Below are 15,000 nucleotides of genomic sequence, written 5' to 3' on the forward strand. Positions count from 1 at the left end.
GAGATCGGACTAATGTAAATAAACGAACTGGGGGTGGGGTGTGCACATATATTAACAACAAATGGTGCCACCCCAATAATTGTCAAATAAAGAAAATGTATTGTGACGATTATATTGAATTTATTACTGTTTCGTCACGACCTTATTATCTACCCCGGGAATTTACTCATGTCATCATCATCAACGTCTACATTCCACCATCATCAGACAACAACACAGCGAAAAATGTTTTGAAGAAAGAAATACAGGACATTCAAATGAAGTCGCCCGATGCCGTATTGATGGTCACTGGTGATTTTAACCAATGTAAAGATTTCACTCTCCCGGGACTTCATCAATACGTGGACTGCGAGACAAGGGACAATAAAACATTAGATTTATTCCTGTGTAATATTAAAAATAGTTACAAATGTTTACCCCGTGCCCCATTGGGTTTATCTGACCACTGCATGCTCTTGCTACTCCCCACCTACCGCCCTGTTTTTAAACGTGTAAAACCAGTAAAGAAAAGTGTACAGATCTGGAACGGAAGTGTGTGTGAAGATTTGTGTGGTTGTTTTGAATGCACTGACTGGAATGTTTTTATCGAATCATGTGATAGTGTGGATGAGCTGAATGACTGTGTGAGTGAGTATTTAAAATTCTGTGAACAGCTCGTGTCTTGTAAAAAAGAAATAAAATATTATCCTAACAACAAGCCTTGGATAACAAAAGATCTAAAACTTTTATTGAACCAAAAGAAAACTCTCTTTACTAGTGGAAACAAAAAAGATCTGAAAACAAAACAAAAAGAGATAAAGAGAGTAATATCCAGTTGTAGAGACAAGTACAAAAATAAAATTGAAAAATGCTTTTCTTCTGGGGATATACGGGACACGTGGCGGGGGCTTAAAACTGCTGTTAACTATAATCCAAAGCCCACGATTATATCTGAAGATATCGAAATTGAAACTCTAAATAAATTTTATTCACGTTTTGACACAGCAAACAAATTTGATATTGAAAATGAAAAACATAAATTAGACAGGGCTTTGGAAGATGAAATGACTATTGAGGTCAGTGAAGAAGAAACGAGATTCGTATTTTCGAAACTAAACGAGAGGAAGGCTGCTGGGCCGGATGGATTGAAAGGAAAATTATTAAAAGAATGTGCCCATCAACTGTCCCCCATTTATACACATATTTTTAACTGGTCCCTCCAATGCGTTTCGATTCCTGAAATTTGGAAAACTTCAAAAATTATTCCTGTTCCAAAAAAAGAAAAACTTGAATCTATGAACGATCTCAGACCTGTTGCACTGACTTCAATAGTCATGAAATCTTTAGAAAAACTTGTTCTTGTTAAAATTAGGAACCAGTTTATGCCATTGAGTGATAGTCATCAATTTGCTTACAAACCAGGACGTGGCGTAGAGGATGCCATTTTGCTGTTTACAAACAACATCTACAGGCATCTAGATCACGCTAAGAGCTATTGCAGATTGCTTTTCGCAGATTTTTCTTCAGCGTTCAATACAATGCAACCTCAGTTGGTTGTTCAAAAATTGACTAGTCTGAATCTAAACAAGTATATAATTGCTTGGGTGCTCGAATTTCTTACGGAGAGAGCACAATATGTTCAATTAGGACAAAATATATCTTCCTGTATAACTATAAATACTGGTGCTCCTCAAGGTTGTGTATTGTCCCCTGTATTATTCACAATATACACGAATGACTCTAGAAGTCAAAACCTGAGTGTACCTTTGATAAAGTTTGCAGATGACACCGCTCTTCAAGGCCTCATAACAAATGGCAACGAAGTGGCTTATAGGCAAGAAATTGATAGATTTGTGTCTTGGTGTGATGCCCACCACCTACAGCTTAACATAAGCAAGACAAAGGAGCTAGTGATTGACTTTAGGAGAGTGAAGGAACCGATAGAACCGTTAAAATTAAAGGACCAATTCGTCCAGCGAGTTCCTCACTACAAATACCTTGGTGTAACAATTGATGACAGGCTCAAGTGGGATGAACACTTGAAAATAATTAGGCATAAGATGTGCAGACGTACATATTTTTTATCAAAACTCTCTCAGTTTAGAATAGATAAAACCCTCTGCACATTATTTTATAGAGCAGTAATCGAAAGTGTTTTGTCATTTTGTATAACAGCTTGGGGAGGCAATTGCTTAGCAGTGGAAAGGAACAAAATAAATTCAAATATTAAAAAATATATTAAACGCTATATAAATGATGTTGACGATGTAGATCTTTTATACGAGAAATTTTGTATAAATAAAATAACTAAAATATTAAATGACCAGTATCATCCACTAAGACCATCAGTTATTATGTCAGAAAGAAGTGGTCGCCCTTTCTCTATTTCAACAAAAACAGAGAGACACCGAAAATCATTTCTGCCGTCCAGTATTAGGCTTTATAACAACAAGCAATAATCATTTTATACAATTATTTCGCATTTTTAGTTTCAAAAAATGTAAATATTAAATTATTAATTTATTTGTTTTGCAATCTTTTCAATTTTTAATTTATAGTGACAGTTTGGACTATTTTACAGTGTTGAAATTATTCATATTATAAAGCGCAGCTCTGGTAATGGAGCTACTCCTTTTTCATATATTATACATCCTATTTCCATTGTATTTTTATATTATTATGTAAATTATAACACGTCTGTACAAAAAATTTCCTTTTTGGGATGCAATAAAGTTATTATTATTATTATTATTATATTATTATTATTATTATTATATTATTATTATTATTATTATTATTATTATTATTATACTACTACTACTTACTCTACTTACTATACTACTACTACTACTACTACTATACTACTACTACTATACTACTACTACTCACTACTACTACTATCTACTACTACATACTACTACTACTACACTACTACTACTACTACTACTACTACTACTACTACTACTACTACTACTACTACTACTACACAATACTACAACTACTACTACTACTACTACTACTACTACTACTACTACTACTACTATACTACTACTACTACTACTACTACTACTACTACTACTACTATACTACTAACTACTACTACTACTAAAATACTACATACTACTACTACTACTACTACTACTACTACTACTACTACTACTATACTACTACTACTACTACTACTACTACTACTACTACTACTACTACTACTACTACTACTACTACTACTACTCAAAATTGTATCACCTTCAAATTCCAAAAACTAATCTTAAACGTTTTGGCGATAGATCATTCAGTAAAGTAGGTCCCATCACTTGGAATTCACTCCCACTGTCACTCAGACTTGAAACCAGCGTTAATAAATTAGAAATTAAACTGAAAACTTATCTCTTTGGGAAGTATTTAAATTAGATTATGCCAGGAATTATTGCAAATTGCATACGTGAGTGCGTACGTGCGTGTGTGTGTGTATGAATGTATGTGTGTTGCACTCATGTATACATTTAGTTAAGTGTGTGTGTGTATGTGTGTGTATAAATGTTATATGCATGTATGTATATTTAGTGTGGACGTGAATACGATGTGTTTGTGTGTGTGCGATTATGTGCATTGTGTGTGTGTGTTTATATAATATATATTTATTTTTTATTACTCTTACTACAATTACTATCTTATACTATCTTACTACTACTAATACACTATATTACTATACTTACTACTCACTATACACTATATCTACTAGACTATATTACTTACATATTTACTACTACTACTATACTACTACTACTACTACTACTACTACTACTACTACTACTACTACTACTACTACTACTACTACTACTACTACTACTACTACTACTACTACTACTACTACTACTACTACTACTACTACTACTACTACTACTACTACTACTACTACTACTACTACTACTACTACTACTACTACTACTACTACTACTACTACTACTACTACTACTACTACTACTACTACTACTACTACTACTACTACTACTACACTACTACTACTACTACTACTACTAACTACTACTACTACTACTACTACTACTACTTACTACTACTACTACTACTACTATACTACTACTATCTACACTACTACTACTACTACTACTACTACTACTACTACTACTACTACTACTACTACTACTACTACTACTACTACTACTACTACTACTACTACTACTGCTGCTACTACTACTACTACTACTACTACTACTACTTCTACTACTTCTTCTACTACTACTGCTACTACCACTACTACTACTACTACTACTACTACTACTACTACTAATACTACTACTATTACTACTATTACTACTATACTACTACTACTACTACTACTATACTACTACTATTTACTACTACTACTACTATACTACTACTACTACTACTGCTACTAGTACTACTACTACTACTGATACTTCTACTACTACTACTACTACTACTACTACTACTACTACTACTACTGCTACTATTACTACTACTACTATTACTACTACTACTACAATACTACTACTACAACTACTATTACTACTACTACTACTACTACTACTACTACTACTACTACTACTACTACTACTACTACTACTACCACTACGTGAGTGATATGCTGGATGCAGTTCACATTTGTAACCAATCAAATCCAAAGCGTATTACAACAGAATATACCCGATAATCATAAATTTAATATAGAATTAATGACTTAATTCAGGAGAGAGAATTTCATTTCTTCAAACTTCAAGAATATTTTTATCTTCTTTTTCTTAAAATTCCTTCTTCAAAGCCACCCCACCATGCTACCGGGATAACGAAACGAGTAATATTTTCATTTACTGTTGTCATTGTCCTCTATTTATTTGAAATAAATAACAATGTGAAATTGAATGTAAGATTCCATTTAATAACAACGCCACTACCACTTTATCTCATTCGTTATCAATATCAGTATCACCTCTTTTTATACGTTGTTATCAATATATTTTGGCCCGTACCGTATGTTCTCTTTTTATAAGTTGTTATCACTATATTTTGACTGTGTCGTATCACCTCTTTTTATATGTTGTTATCAATATATTTTTCATGTACCGTATTAACTCTATTTACATGTTATCGAAAATGGCCCGTCTCAGTCACATGTCATGAACTGAGGGTCAAGGACTATTTACTTACCACTTGTCACGTGAACACGACGTCTCCTCTTCCATTGAAGAGTGCTTGTGATACGGTTGATCAACATGACATGAGCTGTTACCCAACGTTAGGGTATGGGAGGTACCGATAGGCTCTGATTGTGCAGATAGCGTGGCCAAGTGGTACGGTCTTTGCTTCGTACCTGAAAGGTACCGAGTTTGATCGTAGCCATCATTATGTTATAGATAGTTCGAAGATGACGTCACTCAGGTCTTTGGTGTTGCTTTTGCCATCCGCGTTTTTGAGTAATGCTCACTGAACTGTATTAATCTGACTATAAACGTTCATGGACACACACAGTTTTGTGTGTTGGTCCGTTATACTTCCGGATGGCAATGTTATGAGCTTCTTTGCCAAGCGCATACTATAGCCTGATACTGAAATCCAAAAGGACTGACAGTTCGACGTCATTATTTGGTTTTTGCACCGCCTAGTGAGTTGTCGTTAGTAGAGCTCATGGAAACAAGTTATTTCATTGGTTGAACTAATGAATACAACTCACGATTTGTTTTCTTTTGTGACAAAAGACTGGCATTTTGACGTCATTTTTTGGTCAGTATCAGGCCATAAATTTACGAAGGCCACGGTTTGATCCCCCGCCGCGCTGTGTGGCCTTGAGCAAGTCACCTCGCCCTAGCTCACTTTGCGGCGCTGCACTGCGGCTGATGCATGGGTTATTTCAGTCTTCCCTTGGAATAGACCCTAAAGAAAAAATTCCCCATGGGGATGAATAAAGGGAATGTTATTTTATTCTATGTTTTATTGTATTTAGTTGGTCTTGTGGTATGACACCCGCCTTCAGATCGGAAGATGTAATGTTTGAGTCCCGCTCTGTGATGCGCATTGTTAAGCCCTTGGGAAAGGCTCTTGACTCACGTTCTCTCACCGTACCGGACCGTTAATAGCGTTGTCTCTATGGGAAAATATATAATATCGCCTACAGATCGTGAGATCTTGTCCTCGTATTCTGTTAATAACATTAACATAATAATAATAAAATTGCCTTTATTCATTCCCAAGGGGAAATTTGTCTTTAGGGTCTATTCCAAGGGAAGACTGGAATAACCCAGGCGTCAGCCGCTGTGCAGCGCCGCAAATTGAGCTAGGGCGAGATGACTTGCCAAGGCCACACCAGCTGCGGGTGATCGAACTCGGTACCTTTTGGGTACGAAGCAAAGACCGTACCACTGAGCCACACACTGCCCCATAGGCTAGGGAGCACGTTTAATGGATAGTATTCTGTTGTTGGCTAAGAACAAGAAATGAAGTGAGTAGGAAAGTGCCAGAAGACAATCGAAAATAATAATTTCGCGGCGGCGATGAGGGCTCGAACCCGGGACCTTACTGGTACGACAACACCGCCTGGCCGGGGAGATCGTGACTCTACCGTATGAGCTATCCACGACCCTAAAAAGATCGCTTCTAACCCTTGTATTATTATAGCCTTCTCTCCCCGACTTATTGAGGTTACGGGTTCAACACACACACAAACGCCGCGAAGTTAGTTGGCCTGCTTTCAAGCTTAATAGCCAATTGTTGACATTTTCAATTCAATTCATTTAATTTGCCTCCATTCATCTTAATTTAAACGAATTCCTTGTTTTATAAATAAATGGGTTTGAATGAGAATCGGTGTAATAATAAAAACAAATAACGTTGTTAGTGGGTTATCAACACTCGTTTTAATAAAAGATTTTCACTCAACAAGCTCGTTAAAAGGTGTCTAGGATAAACAATTCCCTTTTCTTTTTGTCTCTTCATCATAATAAGTGTCAGAAAAAGTGATATCTTACTAAGAAAAAGAAGAGATAGATAGAAGAAGAAGAAGAAGAAGAAGAAGAAGAAGAAGAAGAAGAAGAAGAGGAAGAAGAAGAAGCAGAAGTAGTAGTAGTAGAAGAAAACGAAGAAGACGAAGGACGAGGAGGAGGAGGAGGAGGATGATGAGAAGGAGGAGAAGGAGGAAGAAGAGGAGGAGTAGTAGGAAGGCATGGAGGAGGAAGATGCTAATAAGGGATAGAGAAAAGAAAAATAAATCATATATCTAAATGCAGCATTTAGAGTAACTCTGGGTATACAATCTTCTAAGTTATATCGTAAACTATTGGATGATTCGAGTTAAAAGATCTGAAATTACCATTAAAAAAAAGAAAAAGCAAGAAAACACAACAACACGATTGACCCTGGTGTTCCACTTTAAGTGTTTATTTTATCACTTAACATGAATGTAACTGTTATCACAGACTAATAACACCCTTAACAATTTGGTTAAGTACTTTTTAGTAGACCATCAGTAAATTGTACTGAGACATTATGTTCAATCAACGATACCAAATACTTATATATATATATATATATATATATATATATATATATATATATATATATATATATATATATATATATATATATAAAAGTGTTTTTCTAAAAGTCCCTAAATCGGTTTTTCCCGTTTTGAGATATTGAGGATTATTTCCCCTAAATTTTCTCATTCGGTCTATTATTTTATCATATTTAAATATCAAAATCACACAATTCAATGGGGATTTTTGCGTAATTTGATGCTTAAAATATAATTTACAATTCAAAAAAGTAGAAAAAATGGACTATGGAATTTTGGAAAACCAGCCTTCATATATATATATATATATATATATATATATATATATATATATATATATATATATATATATATATATAAATTATAAAAACAAAAACTATGAAATGATAGTGCTCAACTTTTTGATAAAAGGAGATATTTATAAACATTTCAAGTATAATTATGATTATTTAACTTTTAGAATATTGTTTCAAGTGTTAGCTCTCATCAGGATGCGGAAACGATGAGAGCTGACGCTTGAAACAATGTTGTAGAAGTTTAATAATCATAATTATACTTGAAATGTTTATATATAAATATCCACAAAACTCAGCGAACATATTTGGAAATTAAAAGACAACAAACTAGACTACAACATTTCATGGAAAATTATATCTAAAGCAACAGGATACACACCAACATCAAAACAATGTAGCTTATGCCTGGAAGAGAAATATACTATAATCAAACATGAAGCCACACTCAACACGAAAAATGAGATGTACAATACTTGTCCACATCGACGGAAGTACTTATTAATCAACTACAACCCGGAACCACTTCAACAAACAACAACATACAACAAACCAAACTCATGTAACACACAGTCCTGACGATGGCTGAAAAGGCCTGAAACATCGATGTAGACTGACTCCAACATTGTGATAAATATTAAAATAATAATTCGCTCCATTGCTACATGTCGAGCACTATTCGTACCATATTTGTATCCAACATGATTATATATATATATATATATATATATATATATATATATATATGTGTGTGTGTGTGTGTGTGTGTGTGTGTGTGTGTGAACTCTCAATTAACTAAATGCAGATTTATATTATTAATAGCACCGGATTGGATAAACCAATCTGGCTTCTTATTGTGCTGCGAGGGTTTATAGGTCACGTAAATTGGGTCAAGTATTGTTGACTTCGATATCTACATAGCCGACACTTGATATCTGCTATATCATCATTGTGGTTATTTGCATCAATTGACTGTAATCGTGACGGGTATCGTCCATCTGGTTTGATATCGGAATTAACGAGATAAAATAAAATTGAGCTTTATATAGCGCTATATCCACTAAATGTGCTCAAAGCGCTTTACAAGGGGTCCCTGGTCAACAGCAACATTTAACATATAGGACGGGACATGCGCCTGTTAAGCGATATTACAATTTTTCTGACAAAGACAACACTGTTCACGGCCAGGTACTCGTTTTACACCTGACTACGGTGAGAGAAAGTGAGTAAAGAGCCTTTTCCAAGGATTCAACTATGCGCCGAGCGCGAGGCTCGAACCCAGCACCTTCCGATCCGAAAGCGAGTTTCATACCACAAGACCACATAGCCTGTAATAAAGATATTACAATGGTTTCCAGCAATATCTCAAAATAGATTTTATTTGGAAGGATTTTTCCTAATAATTATAGCAAAACCGCCCCTTAAATTCACTTCTATTTATTAATCCTGAAATCTACAGGAGGACGAGAGACGCATGCGCACAACCAACATGACGTTCTCTCTCTAATAACTTTTCCGCCGGTGACGTCAACGACTATGGGTGACGTACAATCAAGGGACGCTACTCTTCTGCTAATCTCATTCCCTATTAACAATTCTAATATGCTTTTGTTGTTGTTGTTGTTGTTGTTGTTGTTGTTGTTGATGTTGTTGCTTATTTTTGTAGCCCAAGTAAAATCAACAAAGGCAGTTCTCTCAAATCAAAATATATAAACTTAAACAAATTTATATTACTTTAGCTTGATCTTTTATATAGCAATATCCATTAAACGTGCTCAAAGCGCTTTTCCAGGGCAACACGTAACATTTAGAACGAGACATGACGCCTGTTAGGCGATATTGCAATTTTTCCCCGCTGTTCACGGCCAGGTACTCATTTTACACTTGAGTACGGTGAGGCAATTTGAGTAAAGAGTCTTTTCCAAGGACTCAACTATATGCGCCGATCGAGGCTCGAACCCGGGACCTACCGATCCGAAAGCCGGTGTCATACCACTAAACCACATAGCTGCACTAAGTACTGTGAAGAAAATAAAAACAAGTGGCCAGAAATCTCGTTCTCCAAATATCAATCTAGTTAAATGACCCCCATCTTTACAAATATAAAAAAAAATAAAAAATAATAAAATAAAATTAAAAAAAGAAAAACATAACTGGGGTGTTATCTATCGTTTTGAGGGCAAATTGATGATGTATAAAGACGGGTTCGGTCGTTTCTAAAAAATTATATTTACCTATGTTGGGTGGTTTTAATAATTCTGTCATTCTTATAATTTTTGTTGGAGAAAAAACAGACATTAACTGTGTTGGTAGCCGTTTGGCGTCATAATTCATAGGTCTGATATCAAGACGTATAACAATCTTGTGGCGAATTTCGACAATACCTAATGAAAGAATGTCCTCCATATTTTTCCTCTTATCAACATTGTAGCATTTTGTGTCATCATAGAGAGATTTTTAGGGTTAGCTTATGGGATTCGTATTAGAACATTTACGAAGTTGTAAAAGGTTGCGGATCAACATTTTCTGTCAAAAAAAATAATTTGTATTACAAGTAATATACTTATATCCAAAAAAAAATCTCTCTATGGCGACAAAATACATTATTTTGAGCTTTATATAGAGCAATGTCCACTAAATGTGCTCAAAGCAACATTTAACATGCAGGACGGGACATGCCGCCTGTTAGGCGAGATTAGAATTTTTCGGACAAAGACACCGCTGTTAACGGCCCGGTACTCATTTTACACCTAGTACGGTGAGAGAATGTGATTTAAGAGCCTTTTCCAAGGACTCAACAATGCGCCGATCGCGATGCTCAAACCCAGGATCTTTCGAGTAAGCGAGTGTCATACCGCTAGACCATATAGCCGTTATTTCTGTGATAACAGTAATTTTTCAGACGATTTAAAGGAATAAATTCTGAGAAATATTTGACAAATGACCCCATACCCCTAGAAAATGACATATTGAGAAATTATGATAGTCCGTCATCCTACTATAGCATGACATTATAATGCTTGGTTTTGTAACAGGAGGAGATATACGTCAGAGACGTGAAAACTATAAATGCACGGGGAGGTAATCCATGTTTTATAAGCTACACATCAAAAGATTATGAGTTGCTTCCCTTTAAAGAACCCAAATATGCGTTTTTTTGGCAAAACCCGTCGGATGTCGCGCGAGCTAGTTTTTCTACATGATTTTCGCTTTTTCACTACATCGCTTTTAATATCCATCCAACGTCATTCTCATGAAAGAATTTTACAATTTGAAGCTCATAGATAATTTAAATTTTTTTTCTGAGCCAAACCTCAACATATCATATTCACGCCTTGTATTTATATGCGATTTATCCGCTGAAATTTTTTATATTATACTCTCTATACACAACCATTGGGAGGAATAATAAGAAAACATGAGGTCAGCTACCACATGTACGCTGACGACACCCAGGTGTATAGCTATGTCTATCTGTCTGAACTATATTCGTTAATTAAAAACCTGGAAATTTGTATAGACGATGTGAAAAACTGGATGACAATAAATAGGCTCAAAATGAACGAAGAAAAAACGGAAGTTCTTTTGTGTGATCCTAACAAATTAATAAAAAGTGAGTATAAAATTTTTATTACAATTGAAAACGAAACGAGTCCATTTTACTGACAGAGCTAGAAATCTGGGTGTTTACTTTACTCTAATGCATTGCCATATCGATAATTCATGCAAGGCTTTATATGTCGAGCTCTGAAGAATTTCCCAATTGGCTAATTTTTTACATCAAAAATCTACTCAAACCCTCATTTTTTTACTTGATGTTTTCTAGCGTTGATTACTGTGACATGCTGATGTATTCTATTCCAAATAATGTCCTCGGCAAACTGCAACGCATTCAAAATCAAGCGGCAAATTTAGTTTTGAAAAGGAAAATAAAGTGATCATGTCACACCTTTGTTTTGGACTTTACATTGGCTCCCTGTTAGATTTAGGATTACATATAAAATTGCTGTAATGTGCTATAATCATATTAATGAAACTTCTCCTGCCTATATATCAGATTTGATAAATGTTTACACTTTCTCACGCTCTTTAAGATCCAACTCTCAATCACGATTATGCCTTCCTAAAAATGATCTAAGACCTATGCTGGTCGTGAATTTATTCATGCTGCTCCCGCTGTCTGGAATTCTTTACCATTCAGTGTTAGGAGTGGGGTTGTGGATTCCCAGACATCTTTTAAAATGAAATTGAAATCTCATCTTATCAGAAGCTCACTAGATTAAATTAAACATCCTTTTAATAAGATATACATTAATTTGTTACATCAAAATTCTCATGTCATAATATTATAATCTCCCTTCATCCGCCTTATTTGTTAAATGTCCTGATATGATTTTTATTCAATAATTCATGTTAACATATATTTTTACTCTCTGTATGCCTATGCACGTTTTGGTGAATGTGTGTGTGTCTTTGTGAGTGTGTGTGTGTGTGTGTGTGTGTGTGTGTGCGCGCTTGTATAAACGGATGTCTGTCCAAAAAATGTTTTAATGATGTTTTACAATTTTGTGCGCCTAGAGCTGATTAGTCAACCGGTTTGGGCGCTATACAAATATATAAATAAGAAATAAACTTTTCGTACCATATTTGTATCAAACACGATTCAATATATATATATATATATGTTTAAAATATATATATATATATATATATTGAATCGTGTTTGATACAAATATGGTACGAAAAGTGCTCGACATGTAGTAATGGAGCGAATTATTATTTTAATATTTGCCACAATATTTGAGACAGTCTACATTAATATTTCAGGACTAATTAGCCATTGTCAGGACTGAGTTGGTTTGTTGACTGTTGTTGTTTGTTGAAGTGGTTCCGGTTTGTAGTTGATTAACAAGAACTTCCGGCGATGTGGACACGTATTGCACATCTCATTTTTCTTCAACAAACCACAACAGTCAACAAACCAACTCAGTCCTGACGATGGCTAATTAGGCCTGAAACATTAATGTAGACTGTCTCAAACATTGTGGTAAATATTAAAATAATACTTGAAAAGGGGCCAAAGGCCGAAACGTCGTTTGTTTTGTGTTGTTTTTCCCTCATATATGAGTCACATTCACTCACTTTATCTTTCTCTCCGTTGCTATTTTTATCTCCGTTATTTGTCATAATAATATTATGGTAATCATTAAATAGGTTTTTATGAAAACCAAGATCCCACTTTGACGGGATGTAAATAAACTATTATCATTCAAGCCTACTTATTGAGTACTCAAACATGATTCCAGTTGATATAACAGTATCATGCATGCTCAACACTCCTTAGATTTATTGACAAACACCATATTATCAAGCCTTCGACATATCATCGGAATAATTGAATTGGATAGCAGTGACTAGTCATCATCATCATCATCATCATCATGATCATCATCATCATCATCATCATGATCATCATCATCATCATCATCATGATCATCATCATCATCATCATCATCATCATCAGCATAATCATCATCACCAATTACCTGTCGTACTCTGGAAAAACACGTAATTAAAAATTTGGCCAGAAAACTCGTCTTTCAAATATCGATCAGTATAAATGACCCTCATCTTGGCAAAAAACGCTCAAATCTGGGAATTCGCGAAATATATTTGAAGGACGAGCTCCCTGACCAAATTGTTTAAATCCAAGTTATTCCTAAGTACAGCATTTGAGTGGTTACTACGAGGGCTCTTTCAGAAATAACCGAAAAATGCCCATTTCTCAGCAACCAGTGGAGATTTTTTAATTCTGTAAACGACATGATATTCCATATTTCCTTACGGATATTCCCAGAAATTATGAAGTGCATCATTTTGCACAATGAATTTCTAGACGATTTTAAAGATGGCGGCCCACCTTGAAACTTGGTCAAAGGAGGAAATCAGAGCTGTCATACGTTTTTTGAACGCCAAAAGTCCGAATTCTACCGAAATTCATAAAGAACTTCAGAGTGTATATGGTGAGCATGTTATAAGCCGTACACAAGTCTATCACTGGTGTAATTTGTTTGAAGCCGGCCATTCCGACTTGACAGACAGGGAAGGCAGAGGGCGTTCGATAACTGCGACGTCAGAAGACAATGTGAAGCAAGTTGATGAGCTTATTCGTCAAGACAGGAGGTTGAAACTTCATGAAATTGCAAGCAGTCTTGAAATTTCGGAAACTTCTGCCCATAGAATTGTATTTCATGAACTTGGCTACAGAAAAGTCAGCGCAAGATGGGTTCCTAAGCAATTGACAGACAATCATAAAGAACAAAGATTGGACATCTGCAGGGAACTTTTGAGAAGAAGCAAGAGCTCACGCAGGGTTCACGGGCATACTGCCAATGCCGGCGGAGACTTTCTAGGGTACGATGTGACTTTTCTTGACAGCATAGTCACCGGTGATGAGACTTGGTTGCACCATTGCACCCCAGAAACAAAGCAAGATTCGATGACATGGAAACATCCATCCTCACCTGTCGCGAAGAAATTCAAAGTCATGCGGTCAGCAAAGAAAATAATGGGAACTGTTTTCTTGGGCAGTCGTGGTGTTATTCTGTTCGAAACCTTACAACCTGGAGAAACAATCAATGCTGCAAGGTACTGCCAAACTCTTGACAAGCTTAGGGAGGCCATTCGCAGAAAGCGCCCAGGGCAGTTGACCAACGGGGTCATTTTGCAACACGACAACGCTACACCCCACACAGCACGAGTGACGCAAGGTTGGCTAGAGAAATATGGATGGGAGATTTTGCCACACCCACCACACAGTCCAGACCTCGCACCATCTGATTATCACCTCTTTGGGCCACTGAAACGTGAGCTGGCAGGAAAGCGCTTTGATGTCGATGAAGAGCTTGTTGACCATGTGCGGAAATGGCTACAAAACCTTGACGGAAATTTCTTCCGAGAGGGTATCTATTCCATGGTGCGGCGTTGGCAGAAGTGTGTCGACAGACTTGGCTGTTACGTAGAGAAATGAAGGACGAGTCAAGGTATGAACACGTGCAAGAATTTTGTTGATAGCATAAAAAACGCGGATTTTACAGGCGTTTTTCGGTTAATTATGAAAGAGCCCTCGTAGATAAGAAATATTGGACAGCAATGAAAAACAACATTTTGCTAATATAACTA

The 15,000-nt window shown here is 35.7% G+C and overlaps 1 protein-coding gene across 3 annotated transcripts in view; it reads left to right on the forward strand.

Moving 5' to 3' along the window:
• The window catches only part of LOC144956906 (solute carrier organic anion transporter family member 2A1-like), a 77,238-nt gene that overhangs the window by 3,434 nt on the left and 58,804 nt on the right, over positions 1–15,000 (forward strand). The gene's annotated exons all lie outside the window — the stretch shown is intronic.

This window comes from Berghia stephanieae, chromosome 11 (genome assembly GCF_034508935.2).
Source record: "Berghia stephanieae isolate SIO BIC M18660-M18661 chromosome 11, UCSD_Bste_1.3, whole genome shotgun sequence".
In the NCBI taxonomy this organism is placed as follows: Eukaryota; Metazoa; Mollusca; class Gastropoda; order Nudibranchia; family Aeolidiidae; genus Berghia; species Berghia stephanieae.